Genomic DNA, 16,505 nt, shown 5'->3' on the forward strand with positions numbered 1-16,505 from the left:
ATATTGATAAGTGCCTGTAAAAAAAATGCTTGAGGACAGTACACCAAACGAATCTGGACTGTCGCCCCCATGTACCCGCTTTCCCGGAACCACTTTCTGATGTTGAGGAAACTGGCGAATGCAGTGAAAACAGGCAGGCGGTCCCATATGAGCACAATCAGCTCATTTCTTGCTGGCATTGGAGTTGGTTTTATGCTCTGTTCTCGATGCAGTATTTTCAGAGCATTTTTCATTTTATTCGTTTCCATTTCCGTTGTCGGCAGTAATGAGGCTTTGGGGCGTATCCTGGCCGGAGTCTTACTGCCCCCCAAAATGCTTAATTTAAAGCACCCTGTCAGGTTTTTCGCAGTATATTCAAAAGGGTTACAATTATTCCTTCATGTTACTGCATATGTTAATGATAGTTGCAACAATAAACAAACAACCACAAACGGCAGAGCAGAATGTACCGTATTTTATGAAAAAATGGCATGGTTTACTCAATGTTCGTATGCTTTGATCGAAATGTAGTGAAACTTGTTACAGGTTATGACAGCACAGTCTACTACCGAGAAAGTCTTCGCGACGGTGTTTGTCATGTCTTTGTTCTGACAACATTCAGTGACCTCACATGCGAACTCTTTTTGATTTTGCAGGACATTTAGCGAAAACCCATCGCTGAAGCCGGAGCCTCCCAGACTCGTTCCCCTTCCGGAGAGCAGTATAAGGTTGAAGTTCTGGTGAGTGTTCACGCCAAAAATGCTGCTAACAGATATGGGGCCTTGGACAAATACATACTAAGCACACGTTAGGAGGCTCCCAGACAAGAGCATAACCGCACTTGGCTAAGAGTAAAATATAGGTTGAACTAATGGCAATCATATTCTCACCTTTGTCGTTAAGATCTTGCGTTACCGCTTTTTCTTTAACTTCCATTGACGATACGCACACATATTTGTGGCTACTGATATCACACGTGGTTGTCATAAATATTCTAAGCTGTAACAATTTTTTTCCCCTTATAGGTACAAGCGAAATGTTTTAGTTGAAGCGATCTGGAAACATCCAGACTAGTTGAAACAGGTATAATTAGCAACGTCGATGAAAATGTGGAGGCTGAGGTGCTGATAAAGAGGAAGAGCGTGAGTGATGGTGCGATTCTCGAAAATATTGCAAATTCTCTTGGTTTAAAAAACGCAAAAAAGAAAAGATAATATAAAAGAAAAGCGCGACACTGGTGCGCTAATAATAACTAAAAGTGGATGAAGTTTGCCTGCAGCATGCCATTACGACTGCTGGATGTGATGCCTTCACCCTGAATAAATAAATCTTTTCATTCAGACCCTACATACATAGTGCTTGATTCCCATAAACATTTGGCCTGTAATAATCATGGGGGGGGGGGGGGGGGGGTAATGTCCCGAAACGACACATATACTATGAGGGAAGCCGAGTAGAGGGGCTCTGGATTAACTTAGATCACCCGCACAACACGGTATACACTATACTTGTATTGAACATACTCAACCAGTAACACGGCATGAGCTCCCGAAAGTGAAAAAGGGCCTCCTAGTCACTTCAGTGCCCAGTCACGAAACATTCGAATGGGGCTCAATGACGATAGGTATCTAATCTGTGCACGCGGCTTCATGAATGCGCTTCGGCACGTAATAACAGTCGTCCTTCTGTCGACGCGCTGGACAAGGGAGGAGCTGTGCACAGAAGGGGTTCCGGAGTGCACGGCGTGGCCCGTTTCCGTGCCCCGTGGGCAGCGGCTCCCTTCCAATCTCAACCGCGAGTAGCAGCGGGCGCAGCTATGCTTTCACCGCGGCGCGTACGCGAGCGTTCCAATTAACTCTGTGTGCATTCGGAGGGGCGCGCGCCACGTATCCCCTCCGCCGATTCCGCTGCACCCCACGCACGCTGACTGCGCGCAACGCTCAGATAGGATCGCTGCCGTGCTCCGACGGTACGGCACGGAAAGAGCACGCTCCCTTTCTGGCAGCACCCGGTCCCCGCTCCGTGCAGCACGGCCGACGATGACGACGCCCGCGCTGCTTCTACGTGTTGGAAGAAACGGGGGGTGGAGGGGGTGGCGGGAGGTGAATCGGCGGGAGGCATGCCTTTGGGAGAGGCACAGATAGCGGGGTGGAAGTTGTAGCCTTATGAAGTAAGTCCGTAAGCCCAAGGATTGCGGAGCCTTTAGCGGCGGTTAAGGCTCTGACAGGCCGCAAATCCGCGCCCTTCGCACACCACGGAGCAGCGCAGCGCTGGAGCGCGCAAAGCTTCCTGCCCCCTCCGTCCCCCTCGTACCGTCCCTTCCGTTCTCTAGTTCGTTCGTTGGCCGGGAAGAGAGCGATTGCGGGCTCGGGCGTGGCTTCGACCTCGGGCCTCGATGTAGCGGCGGTGGTGGCCGCGGGGGAGCAGCTCTCTACTCACCCCCCCCCCCCCCCCCGCTCCATTCTGTGCTGGCTGGCTCCCGCGTCGGCGAACGCGCCGGGCGTCGACTCGAACACGGAGCTTCGCTCTCTGCCGCGCTGTGCACTGCCTGTGCGGCTCTGCTGGTGTGCGCGCTGTTTTCGACCCCGGCGTGGACAACCGCTGGGTTAGAACAGACGGGGCCGCTGGGGTGGCCGGGGAGAAAGTCTGGTCGGCGCTTGATTACGAGTTCCTGGACGATTCGTCCGCGAGGCCGGTGCTCTGCGAAGCGTGAAGCCGGTTCCTTGAACGCGCGCTCCGCGACTTCCGAAGAGACTGCGCCGGACAGCAGCTGCGCGGCATGTCTGTACTGTGGCGGCATGTGCCCTCTCTGGGAGAGCGCGGGCTTCGCGCCGTTTTGCTGCCGGCCGTGAGGATGCACGCCTTTTTGCGCACGCTCCCTTGGCTCCTGCTCGAGCGCTTCTGGGGCAGAGGTTGGGGAGGGAAACGTACTCGGCTATGGAGGAAGCTTTAAAAGGCAAGAGGAGACTTGGCTAATATCCTCTGCGTGCAGCGGTTGTGAGTCACCGTCGCAAAGGGACTTAGCGACAAACTTTAACGTTTTTCGGTCGGTGTATGTATAAGCGGTGCGTTTAGTTTTTTTTTTGTTTGCTTATACCTGTGAACTCAGCGTAGATATCTATGAAGCGTAGCTTAATCCCGCACCTTTGGAAGATATGGGGAAGTTTTCACGCCAATTTTAATAAAGCTCTATTTTAGCGCATGTTACCTTCGACGTGAAGTCTACCGTGCGAAACTACTTAGAACCGACGTGTCGCATGGCATGTTGAGGTTATAAAGTATACGACGCTGTCGTGCAATGATGCATGTAGCCTTGTTGTGAGTGTTCTCCCTCGATCTTGTGCCACGTGACACGACAGCTTTTCCCAATTAAACGCTTATAAAACTTAAGTTTCCATTGGATGATTCAGTTATGCAACGGTCATTTTCGCTCGACTCATCGTCCCGTACTCAAAAACAATTCATTCTTATGCCTAATATCTGCTCGCGATAAGGTTTGGCATACATACGCTGATTCATCAGCATGCCGTCATCAAGGTATCCCCCTAGATCTACCCTAAAAGCCAAAAGTGCAAAACTGTGACAGGCCGCGCGCTGCACTCGTTAGAACCGCGCCTCTTTTTCGCTCGTCCTCTGATTTCCCTGTCTGCATGCTCGCGAAGCTCGCATCGGGACGCGCCCCGCGTCGCGCTCCCGGCGTCGGGAGTCAAGCCGGTGCTGACGTAACGCGGAGACGCGAAACGGAATGAAGATGAATGCGCAGCGCCCCCTAACTGACGCGCTCTCGCGCACACACCTCTGCGGAGGCGGCGGTGACAATGAAAAACGCGGAGGGCGCGTCTCGCCCTCGAGTAAGCGGCGGAGGAGGCCTCTCGAAAACAAGACAACAGGGAGAGCGCTCTGTTTTCAGCTCGGCGCGAAACAAAGCGCCGGCGGGAGAGACGGCGCCGGGGATGCTCGCGCGAGTTGTAGAGGAAGACGGAGGAGGGGGTGGGAGGTGGGAGTGCGGGGCGCGAGGTGGCATCACTGCGAGCTCCTCACTGCAGCACACTTGCGTTCACTCGAAGGTTGGAGGGGGGGGGGGGGGGGGGGGGGAGAGAATGAGAAAAAGCCGTGCAGAAGAGCTTCGAGTCGGAATAAAATATGACGACGGCGCCGCCGCTTTGTTGTTCAGGAAGAAAAATGGCAGAATGGAGGCGCTTTTTCGAAGCCAGTTTGGTGTTCGGCTGGAGCTTCGTTTGCCGCCTGTTTCTCGGGTGTGGAGAACAGGAGGGCGGTGGCAGGGGAAGACCCGTTGGAAATAGGCCGCTGTGTTTCAACGCGCTTTGGGGTGGAAAAAAAAACTGCCCGTGTCTGCTTGCTGCTGCTGGGTGCGAGCTCCCTCCGGTGCTTTGGGTTTCTTCTTTGTTGGGAGTGTCTGCCCGGCAGCACGGTTCTCCACGCCGACGATTTTGGCGCGCTTTGGGAACTGCGAGGGTGCGTGTGCAGTGTATCAACCGGCGGACGACTGGATCAGAACTACAGGAACGGGGTTCTTTGACGTTATGCCGCATCCGTTGTCGCTGCACCCACGCACTCTGATTCATCGCATGAGTGCGAGTCTTTTGGACCTGCATTCAAAATGTGGGCCAATGTTGGCCCCAATTGTGCGAATATTGCGCCAACTATGCTTGTTATGTCAGTACCAGCTGGCACAACCTTACGGGCCAATATTGGTTCGTGCATGTTACCGACCCAGTGTTTGCCCCTAACACTGTACGTTTAATCGTTCTGGGATCGGAGTTCTTGCATTAGGGAGCGCCCCTAATGCAAGTGGCAGGCGGCTCCTTTTTCTGTCACACATGATAGATTATCCCACTGCAGGTTACTTTTCAAACGGCCAGTGACTTTGAGGAATGGTATTCTATCTCAAAGGCGCGAACTGTTTAACCGCGTTATCTTGCTGTAGGTCACCTTCATATTTCAAGCAGCAGCAGGTCCCGCGCTTCACAATGCATACATTGTCAATCCTTTCCGTGCCCGCGTGTACAAATATACCGAGCGACGACCTCAGCCATTAACCGACTTAGGCGATAATTTATGCTACCGCCATTCATCATCATCAATCATCATCATCAGCCCTACTACACCCACCGCTTCACGCGTTGCGCTTTCCTCCGACCTCCTTGACTCCCATCGCCTTTGACTACACGTAGCGCCCCGTTGTCGGGGGCGGGGGGGGGGGGTCAACCCACCCCCCGCAGTACACGAACTGCAGCAACAAACACCTCGGCTCATTTGAAATCTCAATTTTCCGCCTGTTTCTCTCAAAAGCTGAGCCACCGCGAACGGCGGCGAGAAACCGCAAATTATTCCCCGAATTTTCTCTCGCGAGCCGTGCTCTCCTCCTATATAGACCGGAGGCAAAGCTTGTTTTCTCGTCTCCTCTGCGATGCATCATTTATTTCATTGATTTTTTTTTTCTCAGTGCGCGAAGCACGCAGACAGTGCTGAGTGCAAAGCGAGCTTTACAAGGCGGGGCTTCGGCGCTAAAAGAACTACATTCAGGAGGAGGTCGGAGAGGAAGAGAGAGAGAAAGGAGGAGGTGGAGGTCCTGTGTACGGCGTGAGAGCAGCTCCTTGGCGTTCGCAGCCTCGCTCAATGGCGCTGTTGTATGGCTGCACCGGTTCCCTCCGCCGCCGCGAAGTCAGCGGCCGTGCCAGCAGCCACCTGAGGGTCCCCTTGAGCCAACCTGGCTCGCCGCTGCAGCTTTTGTTTTCTTGGCTTTCTGGACGAGCGCGGACCAAGGACGCCAGTGGGAGGAGCTGCAGCGGCGCTTTGGAAAATGCCGCCGCCGCCGCTCGGCTCGGTTCACGGCTGGGCTGCGTCTGGCGAAGGACGGCGTCACGACGTGATCGGCGCCCCGTCGCGTCCGCTCCCGGTGTGTGACGGAGAAGAGGCGTGTGCAGCTGCGCTCATTGTCGTCGGCGAGGTCGCGTCTGGAGGGACTTTTAGGAGCGCGACGCCCGAGATCAGTGCCGACTGCCGGGTGCACGTTCTCAAAGGGGCAGGTCTTAGAAAAAAAAAATGTATATCCAGAGATGAACTCAACAACTTGAACTTGCACACTGCAGCAAGTCTCCTGTGTCGCCCGAGTCGCGGTAACATATTTGTCTAAGAAGTTCGTCAGCTAGCAAAGCTACAGGTTTTACAAATTGTGCGGAGATAAAAAACTAGAAAATTGGTTGTTGGCACAGGAAATGGCGCAGTATCTGTCACATCTCGGCGGACACCTGAACCGCGCCGTGAGGGTAGGGATTAAGAACGGAGTGAAAGAAGAAAGGAAGAGAGGTGCTGTAATGGAGGGCCCCGGAATAATTTCGACCACCTGGGGATCTTTAACGTGCACTGGCATCGCACACCACACGGGCACCTTTGCGTTTCGCCTCCATCGAAACGCGGCCGCCGCTTTCGGGTTCGAAACCGGGTACTCCGGATAAGTAGCCGAGCGCTCTAACCACTCAGCCACCGCGGCGGGTATTTTTTCTCACTTTTTTCTGCCAAACTGTTTATTAATATTTTTTTAGATTCCTGGCCTTATATACCACACCCTTTGTTTGATTTTTATCTAACGTTAACTTCACATCAGTGTCTCTGTGCGGTCCGATATATTACTGACGGAACCCACCACGGTGACACATTGCTTTGGCGTTCGGCTGCTGATCTCAACGTCGTGGGTTCGATATCGGCCGCGGCGGCACTATCTCGGTGGAGGCGAAATACAAAAATGTCCGTGTGCTGTGAGATGTCCGCACACGTTAAAGCACCCCTAGTGGTCTAAATTAATCCGGAGCCCTCCATTACCGCGTCCCTCAAAGCCTATATATGTCGCTTCGGGACATTAAACCCCACAATTTACATTAGTCATAGCGTCGTTTGGTCACGCTGCTCTTGAGGTCCTCACAATCGGATCATCACCATGAATAAATGTCACTCAGGAGGTATATTTAGGGCGTATACTTGACTCCTCACAGTCAATGCAAGATGCAAAACATTCCGGTCATGCTGGGAAAAAGCTGGATGGCCGCTCGCTAAGGTTCTTAGAACCGAACAAGCGACACACGTATAATGCGCGTGCGTGTGTACGTGTGTGTGTGTGCGTGCGTGGTGTGTGTGTGTGTGTGTGTGTGTGTGTGTGTGTGTGTGTGTGTGTGTGTGTGTGTGTGTGTGTGTGTGTGTGTGTGTGTGTGTGTGTGTGTGTGTGTGTGTGTGTGTGTGTGTGTGTGTGTGTGTGTGTGTGTGTGTGTGTGTGTGTGTGTGTGTGTGTGTGTGTGTGTGCGCGCGTGTGTGTGTGTGTGTGTGTGTTCTCAATGCTAAGGGGACTTGTATTTACACTTTCGAGTAGACCGAAACCCGCCATCTCATTTGACTATAGGTATCGATGAAGGTGACTCAGGCGCGGCGGCGTAAAGGAGATTCCTTCAGCGTGTCTAACGCGGCCGGCGCGGCTCTGGGCCAAAGTGCGCATTAAGGCGCCGGAGTGTATACTACGGCAAGGGCTGTACACGTGCGTGAAGAATCCCTCTGGGCTTTAAAAGCGCTCCGCCAGCGGTCGAATGGCGCCGGAGGGGGGAACCGCCCCCGAACCATGTCCCGCGGCAGGAAGCCGCTCTCCGACCGGCGGCCACGTCGGCGGCCTTGCTGCTTCGATGCGCTTCAGGGTTGAGCGCCAATGCGCCCGTGCGCCAGCCGTTGCCGAAGCGCGCCGCGGCGGTGGCCACACCGGGGAGGAAGTCGGCAATTCGCGCCTAGTGTTTTCGCGCGCGCGGGCTTTTGTTCGAGCCTGTGTGGTCTTCCTTTCTTTCATCCTTGCCTTCTCTCTCAATCTGGGTTCGCGGGCGCTAAGTGCAGTACGCAGCCTTTTTGGATGCCCGCAGCCGCAGATGTGCGTGTGAATATTTTCTTTTCTGAGCGAGCTAGTGCTCAGAGTTTACCTCAAGAATACTTTTCTTTTTTAATATTGCACGAAACTCTCCACTTCCAAATGGTATTGCTCTACTGTCAGAATGCCTGCTTAATTGTGCATAGAGTTTGTTGAGGCTATATTGACTGTTGAAATGACGTTAATTGTGTGCCGGTGTAGCATCTTTCCGTGCTCTTTCTTTATTTTCTTTCTGTTACGTGCCGCAACCTTTCGGTGTTCTCTTCCTTGCTCGGTTTTTCCTCGGCTACGGGCCCCCTCTCCTGGCTTAAGTGCGCATCGCTGGCTTTCATAACAACCTCCTTCCTCAACTTGCTCCTCCTTTCCTAAAGTGTTTCACCTTGCTCGGTGAGTCTGCGTGGGTGCCAGGTGTGTTTGTGTGGGACGACGTGTGAAATGTATAGGCAGAGATTGCGACGGCACCTTCGGGCTTCGTTTCATTTTGATTTCTTATTTTATTTTTGTTTGATTTCTTTTAGCTGCACAACCCTATATTTAGTGCTTCCATTTGTTTTGCTTCGTAGATTCTGTATAGCCTGGAAGGGATGTGCTGAAGTTACTCCCGTTGCCCGATAGACTGCCTGCTTGGCCACTCTCGTGGAAGTTAAGTTTTCCTTTCTTCGTTTACCTGCAGTGTCCCGTAAAGTTTAGCTGACGACCTCGCGTGTCCTCGAGGGGCGCCAAGAACTCATGAATAAGGAACTAGAGTAACGAGACGTGCTGTTAGTTAAAACGAACCAAAGAACAGGTGTTGCTCTTGAAAGAGGACACTTGGAAGTTTAGATCTGTCGAAGGTGGTTTATGTCTTCACACATAACCACTGAAGTTCGCACGGTTTTCAAAGAGCATGCAGCTGTGTTCGTTGCATCAGTTCCCACCTCCGTTCGCATCGATTTCTCCACATAGGGAAGCAGTGGTGATCTGATCGAGTGTGCTCATTCGAAGCTAGCTTTTCTACATGACACGGCTGCTATGCGGCAAAAGCTCCTGATATCATGCTATCGTACCTGCGTCATCTCCCATCATATAGTCTTCCACAACTCTCCTGCTACCGCTGCCTCATTTCTGACCCTTATTCTATTTTTCGTTGCCTCTTTGATGGTGCGCCACTTAGACGCCAGTGATGAAATCGCCGGCTGAAGTGACCTACGACGAGACAAATGACGCGGGTGTAATCTTACTGTACATGAAATGCGGCGAAGCAGACTCGAGCCGCGCAGTAAAAAGGTATACATCTCTCTGATCTTTTTGGCCGTATATAGCTCTCCACTATATGTACTTTGCTTGAAGCCTGTCCTGCCGTATATCGAAGTCTGGTAGTAGTGGACCAACTATATAGCTGCCGAACTAACCAGAGTCGAGGCTCCAGCCTGTGAGCTTGTATCGGCAGTTGGTGTCTGTGATCACGCTTCTGCACGCGGAGTCTCATCGGGGACCACCACTGCCTAATCTCTCTTTCTATCGCTTTGTTTCCCTCTCCCAATACGCTTCGCGACTCTCTTCTCAACCGCCCGCCCCTCCCGGGTACTGTCCCGTAGAGAAGGATACACACCCACGATCAATAAATTTATGGCCCGCTGTCTGGCCGTCGTGTCCCATAACGTTCGCTTTCGTCGGCCGTCGTCTCCGCGAAGCCATTCATTATTCATTCAGCGACAAAGAGGCGAAAAGAGAGCTGCGCGGCACAAGTGAAAGAAGATGAAAAGAAAAAGCACAGGAATAGGAAGAGAGAGAGAAAAAAAAAACGGCGGAGGCGCGTTTGCTGCCAGTGGGAATCGAGCCGCACGCTCCGCGCAGGCGCTGAGACACGCGGCCGAGAATAGAATATTAACCACGTATGGGCAGCAGAAAATTCGCGCACGTGGGGGCGGTTCCCGCCACTCGAAAGAGATGCTCGCGATCGTTTGAACCGCGCGTAACTAAACGATGGGGGGAAGAAAAAAAAAAAGGAGCTGTTGCGAATCCCATCGACTCTAATCGCGGCCGATTCGGAAAGAGAGAGCGGGGAGGGTGGGTAGTTATAAGTGTAGCGGGTAACACGATGGATGCGAAGACGCCGGGGAATGGAGATTTCGGAGAGCTCGTGTCACGGGCACTGTCTGCGTTGAGAGGTCGATACAACAGGTTTTAAATAAGCTGCACGTGGTCCACCCTAAACACGAATGCACCCATATGGGAGTAAAAAGAGAGTGAACAGTCCTCTAGTGCATTCACTTCTGAAAAGGAGTGCGTTTACTCCAGTTTGCTTCATTTTTACTCCTTTCTGTTCAGAGTGTAGATCTTTTAATGTGGAACATGATGCAGCAAGAAGTGTGCCTGAAGCACGTCTTACTTTACATTTTCGGCTATACGTCACGCAGGTTTTCTGCAGTTCTGGAGTGGCGTTGGCGTCAATAACTAAACTTTGCGACGTTCGTCCCGCGAAAAGCTTCTCACCAGTGCAGTAAAGGTTTTTTATCCGGGAAGTGTCCGTTTGCGCCGCTGACTTAATGTTACGTGACCCAGAAGAGAGAGGGAGAAAGGTGGGGGGAGGGCTATGAGTGCTGTCGCTGTCGTCTCTTCACTCGTGAGATTCAGCACAACTAAAAGCCTCGGCATCACTTTTTCTTATCCGGTCAATGTCAGCATGGTATTCGCGCGAATTTCATGAATGAATGTGCGCGCTGCGTTTCTTTTTTTCACCTCATTCATTGTCGCCCCGCTGGTTGACTGGAGTCCCTTCATCACCTCGCTTAACGAACACGAGACATAGAATGAGACGCGGCCTAATGCATGCAGTGATTTAATGCTTGATTTGCTCGTGGTCCAGCACGATCCTGTTGCCGGCATTGAGCACTGTCCTTGATCCAGGCTGTTCCTTGTTTCTCAGTTAACTCCTACACGCCTACCGCACAGCAGAGGTTGCGTATGAAGTGCGCGCGTTTTGTTGTTGTTCGTAATTTCCACTTAGCTTATTGATTTACAAAAGAAATGAATATTTCTCTGCAATATTGTGACGCAAGCTAGAACCAGTGACGAAGAGTTATAACTTCAGCGATACTTCGATTGCTCGCCCCGTTATTCACTTCCGCCAACTATAAGTTCGCCTTCGGTGGCGGCAAACAGCGAGGTGGAGTAAACAAATGCGTCCGTGCCACCATGTGCTCAAATATTATGTTTATGCTGAAAACAAACATACGCACCTCGTTATTTCTTAGTACTGAACTGCTGAAAGAGCACCTGCCTATTCAACAAAACAAAAGACAGCGGCACGGAAGCACTTCGGCGTCTGCTCACTTCGCGCAGGCGTCCGTTGCACCTAATGCTTGTCTTGCAGCTTTATCTGCGTCCACGCTTTATAGACGGCCTCGTACTTTCTCTGTCTTTTTTTTTATCCTCCTTCAGCACACACAACGCACGCTGGGACGATCGACATTTAGAGCGAAAGCGTAAGCTTGTCGCCACCGACTTGCAAACAAGGGACGTCCCGTCAACGGACGCTCTGAACACTCCGCGCCGTTCCCTTGTATACCCGTGAACATCACCCCCCCCCCCCCCCCCCTCTTACTTTGTTATTCATCACGATTGCAACAGTCACAAGTCATCACCGCTGCCACAAACCCCGCTATAGGCGGTGCCAAATTATGCATCACGGCACTCCAGCTTCGTTGTGCTTTCTTTTTTTACTTTTTACCGCGTAGCCTGATGGCCGGTCACCATTTTCCCGTCGAAGTTACCGCGCCAAACGTTTCCGCATGTGTGTCCCATTCTAAGCACAAACCAAAAGCGGAGCGAGTCTCGCCATAATTTTTGCCCTCGGAACACCCGGATAGGAAAGGAAGAGTAGCAGCGTTTATCGACTGGAAACACACTGTACACACACAGTCTCCTCCTACACACGCTTCTTCTGAGCCCGGGTCGCCCTCGCACACCGCGGGAACCTTCGCGAGGAGGAGCGCCGGTCGGTCATGCAGTTACCGAGCGACGGGAGGTCCTGCTTTAGACCAAGTTATCGGGACGCCCATCTGCGGCCGCATCGATCTGCGGCCGACGGTGGACAGACTGGGGCCTCTATATGCGGGGCGGCTTGTTGCGGCCACCGCAACTGCTACCGGGTCCTGGCTGCTCGTCATCGCGTGTATGTATACATACGATCGCGCGCGCACGCGTTCGTGCGTGCGTGCGTTCGTCGCCGACGAGAAGCGCTCGATCCCGCGGGCCAAACGTGGTGGTCTCCACCCCCTCTCCTCCTTCGTCTCTTACCCCCCTTTCCTTGCTTTTTGTTGGGGTGGCCCGTGGCTCCAATGAGCCGCGCTCGCCCTTGTTTTGTGCGGAGAAAGAGACCGAGAGAGCAAAGAAAGAAGGGGAGGGGGGTCTCCGCGAGGTAAAGCCGGACACGGGCCGACTCAGTGTTCGAACCCTCAGCGGTCTCCGTGGCACGGAATCGTGACGAGCTCCGCGGCCGGTTCGAGAACTGTGGTCTCTCTCCCATCTGCGCTGAAGGGGCAGACAGGCAGGCAAGGCGGCGGCGGTTGGCGCGCGGTAAGTCGGACGTCGCACCGCTGGAAAACACTAATTCCAAGGTGATGCCCCAGCGTACGTAATAAGCCCGACTGTAAAAAAAAAAAAAAAAGACGCCGCACGTCGTCGGAGTTCCATTCTCGCACCTCGTCGTGGTCTGTTAGCTTTTGATCTTTTTTTTATTTTGGTACTTTGCATTTCGTCTTAGCTTGGACTGTTATCTCTCCTGTCTCCGTTCTGCCTGGCAAAAAATTAGGAAGACATAACTTTGAGGGTTTCCTTTTTTATTTTATTTTTGTGCCTCTAAGTACCTTCAAGGCTAGTTATGACTTGTCTTATTTGTACTTCCCTTTTCTTCGAAATTACTTGTCAGGTGTATGAAAAATACGGGAGCTTCGTCGAGATACGTACACGTGAATGGTCGTATTCTACAACAGAGGATAACGAGGTTGGATAATATTATACTTTCCTTGGCTTCACTCGATCTGATTTACATTAGCTCGACACAAAACCGGTTGAGAAAACAGCTGTGGCTGAAGTGAGGAGTACCAGAAGTTACCAAATGTACCCAGAACGGAAGTTTATTTTCAAGAGGAGCATTTTTCTTTAGGATTAGGATTAATTCAAGCTGTTATTTTTATTCTCGCCTGCGGGCACTCTATCGATTTTTTTTATTAATCAACATCTTTCAACCGCATTTAATTCGCCCTCACCGTGAAATCCAAATGAAAAATGAATAATGCCTTTGCTTCGTACCTCTGCATTCGAATTGAAAGCATGCGGCGCGTACCCGGAGGTCTGGTTCGCAAGTTTTCCGGTCATGTTAAGCTGTTTTATCATATTTCCAAAGGCTTACACGAAACGCACTGAGTCAACACGCCGACGGTTGTATTAGATTACTATTATGGCTAATATAACTAATTATGCGCCGACATATGCTTAAGCGTTGTATATATACTAAATTCATAGGCGGTCTCTCGCTTTATTACATATACTTATGCCGCTACACGCTTGTTGATTGGCTATAGTAAAGAGAGAAAATTTTTTGCCATATCATGTACTGCCATTAAATGTGCAGCAAATGTTCACCATAAAGCGGTCGCCTATCTTGCAGCTACTTTAACGACCGTAAGCAACTCGTGTTTTGTGAAGCGTGGCATGCGGAGAAAATAAAGTATAATCATCGCCGCATTACACTAGACGGTTTAATATTCTTCGATTCACTGCCCCTCGCGTCCGTAGTCCAATATGCGCGATATGTGCACATATTCTCCTCTGATGCGCTCTTGCGGTTCTCATCGCTTTACATAGTACTGTTCTCTTTTTTTCCTTACCTGCCTGCTTGGTTTATCTTATTCTGGCAGCAGAGAGACGAGGGGAAGGGGGAGGGGGGGGGGGGGGGGGAAGCAGGCAGAACGGCGAAAGTTACGGGATATGTATGCCAGTGTGCCCGATTCGGTTTATTCGAATTGTGCCGTCGGGTCGCGGCGCGTCTGTGTTTGACTTCTGCGGAGCGTCGTCGTTATGACGACCCACTCATATAGAAACGAGTCGATACGGAAAAAAAAAAAAATCGATCCTCAAGTGTGTGCGTGCTGTATAGTACATAAACGTTGGCTGCGTCGCCTCGCCCTCGATGTATAGCCGCGCCTTCTTCGATTATTTGCCGCGTCGTTGGGAAACCGCTGGATAGCTGAGCGGGAGCTACGCTTGACCGCTTCCTGCTTACGTTGTGAGCGTTTTGAACGATCGGCCGCCCAACTCGTCTCTGGAGCTCGCTGAGTCGCTCTCTCTCCGTCCTTTCGTTCGCCGCAGAGCGATTTCGATCAAATGCGCGTTTTCATCTGCGTCGCCCCTCTCTGTGCTACCACTGTATAAGCAGCGGTAAGGTTTTCATTTCGTGTTTTGAGCATGGTGGTCACGATATGCTTCTACCGGAAATGTGTAATGTTTCTTCGAGACTTTATCGCAAGTTTAGCGGTTTAATAATCATTGCATTGATATTGCTTTTTGTCAAAGTGAAAAATTTCACCAAATGGCTGGCTACACATGCACCTTAAAATTTACTGCTAACAGGTTTGTCGCTTTTTGTTACACGTGAGTGTTACCCTTGAATGTAACACTCCCCCTGAATGTTACCCGTGGGTGTTGCACGTGAGGGTGTTATCCGTGGTTGCGTTACGCGTGGTCGAAACGCGCGAAGGTAGTAAATACCTTTATTAGCTGGCGAGCACGAGTCTGCTTTCATTTGCACAAAGCTGCAGTACAATATTGCGCCCACTTAGAGCGACACCTTATTTGTATTCGTGGTGCGTATTCAGCCAATACGGTTGCAACATCCAGTCTTGCCACGAAAAAAAAAAAAAAAAGCTGATATTAGGTATTAGGCGGATATCTATCGAGGAAATGTCAGTTTACATAACTTTGCGTCAAATTTAAACTGCAGTCGGTAATAATTAGGGCATTCCCGCAAGAGTGAGTCATGCGTCATATAGTCTCACATTCATCCAGATTTCGATTCGCCGCTTCCGTGCGCGCTGACCATCACGGGCCAGTCATAAACCGCATTGATAGCGGTAAGGGCATGGGCCGGTTGCGAACAATTATATGCACGTTTCGTTAATCTTGCTCATATGATGAGAGAGATTTAGCATGCACACGTATGCCGGATTTCTGGACGCCAGCTGTGCACGCACAGTGGCAGATGCGCACCCAGACACGTCTCCTGATGTGCTAAAACTCTCTATTGCTAGCGTTCACAACGTGGACGTGTTCCTCTTGGGACAGGTATAAACTTCGGGGACAAACCTGTTGCTAGCACAGATGCTTGTCCTCGACCTCCGCACATTAACATCGCGTATCGGCACTGACTTGTCCAGGAGGCCCAGCGCATCGCCTGTGCGGAGTCGTTAGCCAAAAGCCCGGGCATACAGTTAATTGTTGACCTACTTCCACCAGACGTGAACTGCCCGAAAAGTTGGCGAAGTTGTCCCACGGTTTTCTAGCCCCTCTTTCCGCCCTCTCTCCCTCTCCATCTCTCTTCTAATTTTTCTTCTTTCTTTTTGTTCTCTCTCTCTCTTTCGGTAACGGGACGCGAACAGATGGTCTCAGGGGCTCACGTCGCCGGGATTGAAGGAGCAAAAAAAAAAAAACAAGTATGCAAGGGTCCCGGCGGCGCTCGCGGTTCACGGACAGCCTTCGCGAAGCGCCAGTGCATGCGACGAGAGAAGAATTGCGTCCTCGACCAGCGGCGTCGTCGCGCGGGAGAGACGAGGCCGCCCCCGGGATCGAAGCGGGCGGCGCGAGGCATTCTTGACTCTCGGGCGGCAGCAGCATGCAGCAAGCTCGCTTCATTATGCAATCTCGTGCCAGAGGAGAGCGCCGTTGGACGTGAGGCGTAATGGAATCGATTAATCACGCCGTGTTGCACTCCGTGGACCGTTCTCTCCGGCCCCCCACCTCATCCAGCATGCGTCCGAACGCCGCCGCTATGTCGGGCGTCGCGCGAGCCAGCGGCCACTGACGCAAGGTTGATTTTTTTAAAGCGTCGTGGAGGTCCCTCAGGCGCTGCTGGCTTCTCTTCCTGCATGTCTGCCCGTGCGTGCGCGGTGGGTCACCCCCTGCGAGATGCGTCCGGCGATGAGGTCTCCTCGGGCATCATTCGCGACCTTCAAGGGTTCCTCTCTGCTGCCCTGGGGGTCTCTACGGCCTGCCGGCATGCCTTTTGGCGGAATCGAGCGACGGCCGAAGCGTGGAATTTGGGACGCGGCAAAGTCCCGTCCTCCCCAAGGTTCGATCCGCTTATACCTTGACAAACGCGTCAAGGTGTGTGTATATATATACTGCGCGCGGGCGAGTTTTCGAAACGCCTCCTTTAGGAAATATGTTCGTTATGACGTAATGCTGTGCGACCGAACCGGTCGAGTAGCTTGCGCTGCGTAAGCGTTGTATTTGAAAAGGTTGTGCTCGATCTCGGAACATAGCTTGCCATGAATCGTGCCCCATTAGACTATAAATAAGTATGCGTGTCACAAATGCAAGGAAATTTTAGCTGGCGTACGATTTC

General features: G+C 51.8%; 1 long non-coding RNA gene across 1 annotated transcript in view; it reads left to right on the forward strand.

The window, feature by feature from the left end:
- LOC144093839 (uncharacterized) overlaps positions 1–16,505 on the forward strand; it is a 123,274-nt gene that overhangs the window by 87,789 nt on the left and 18,980 nt on the right. The window contains exon 5 of the long non-coding RNA XR_013306339.1: positions 636–719. This is a non-coding gene — a long non-coding RNA (uncharacterized LOC144093839). The remainder of the gene's footprint in view (positions 1–635; positions 720–16,505) is intronic.

Source organism: Amblyomma americanum, chromosome 6, assembly GCF_052857255.1.
Source record: "Amblyomma americanum isolate KBUSLIRL-KWMA chromosome 6, ASM5285725v1, whole genome shotgun sequence".
NCBI lineage: Eukaryota > Metazoa > Arthropoda > Arachnida > Ixodida > Ixodidae > Amblyomma > Amblyomma americanum.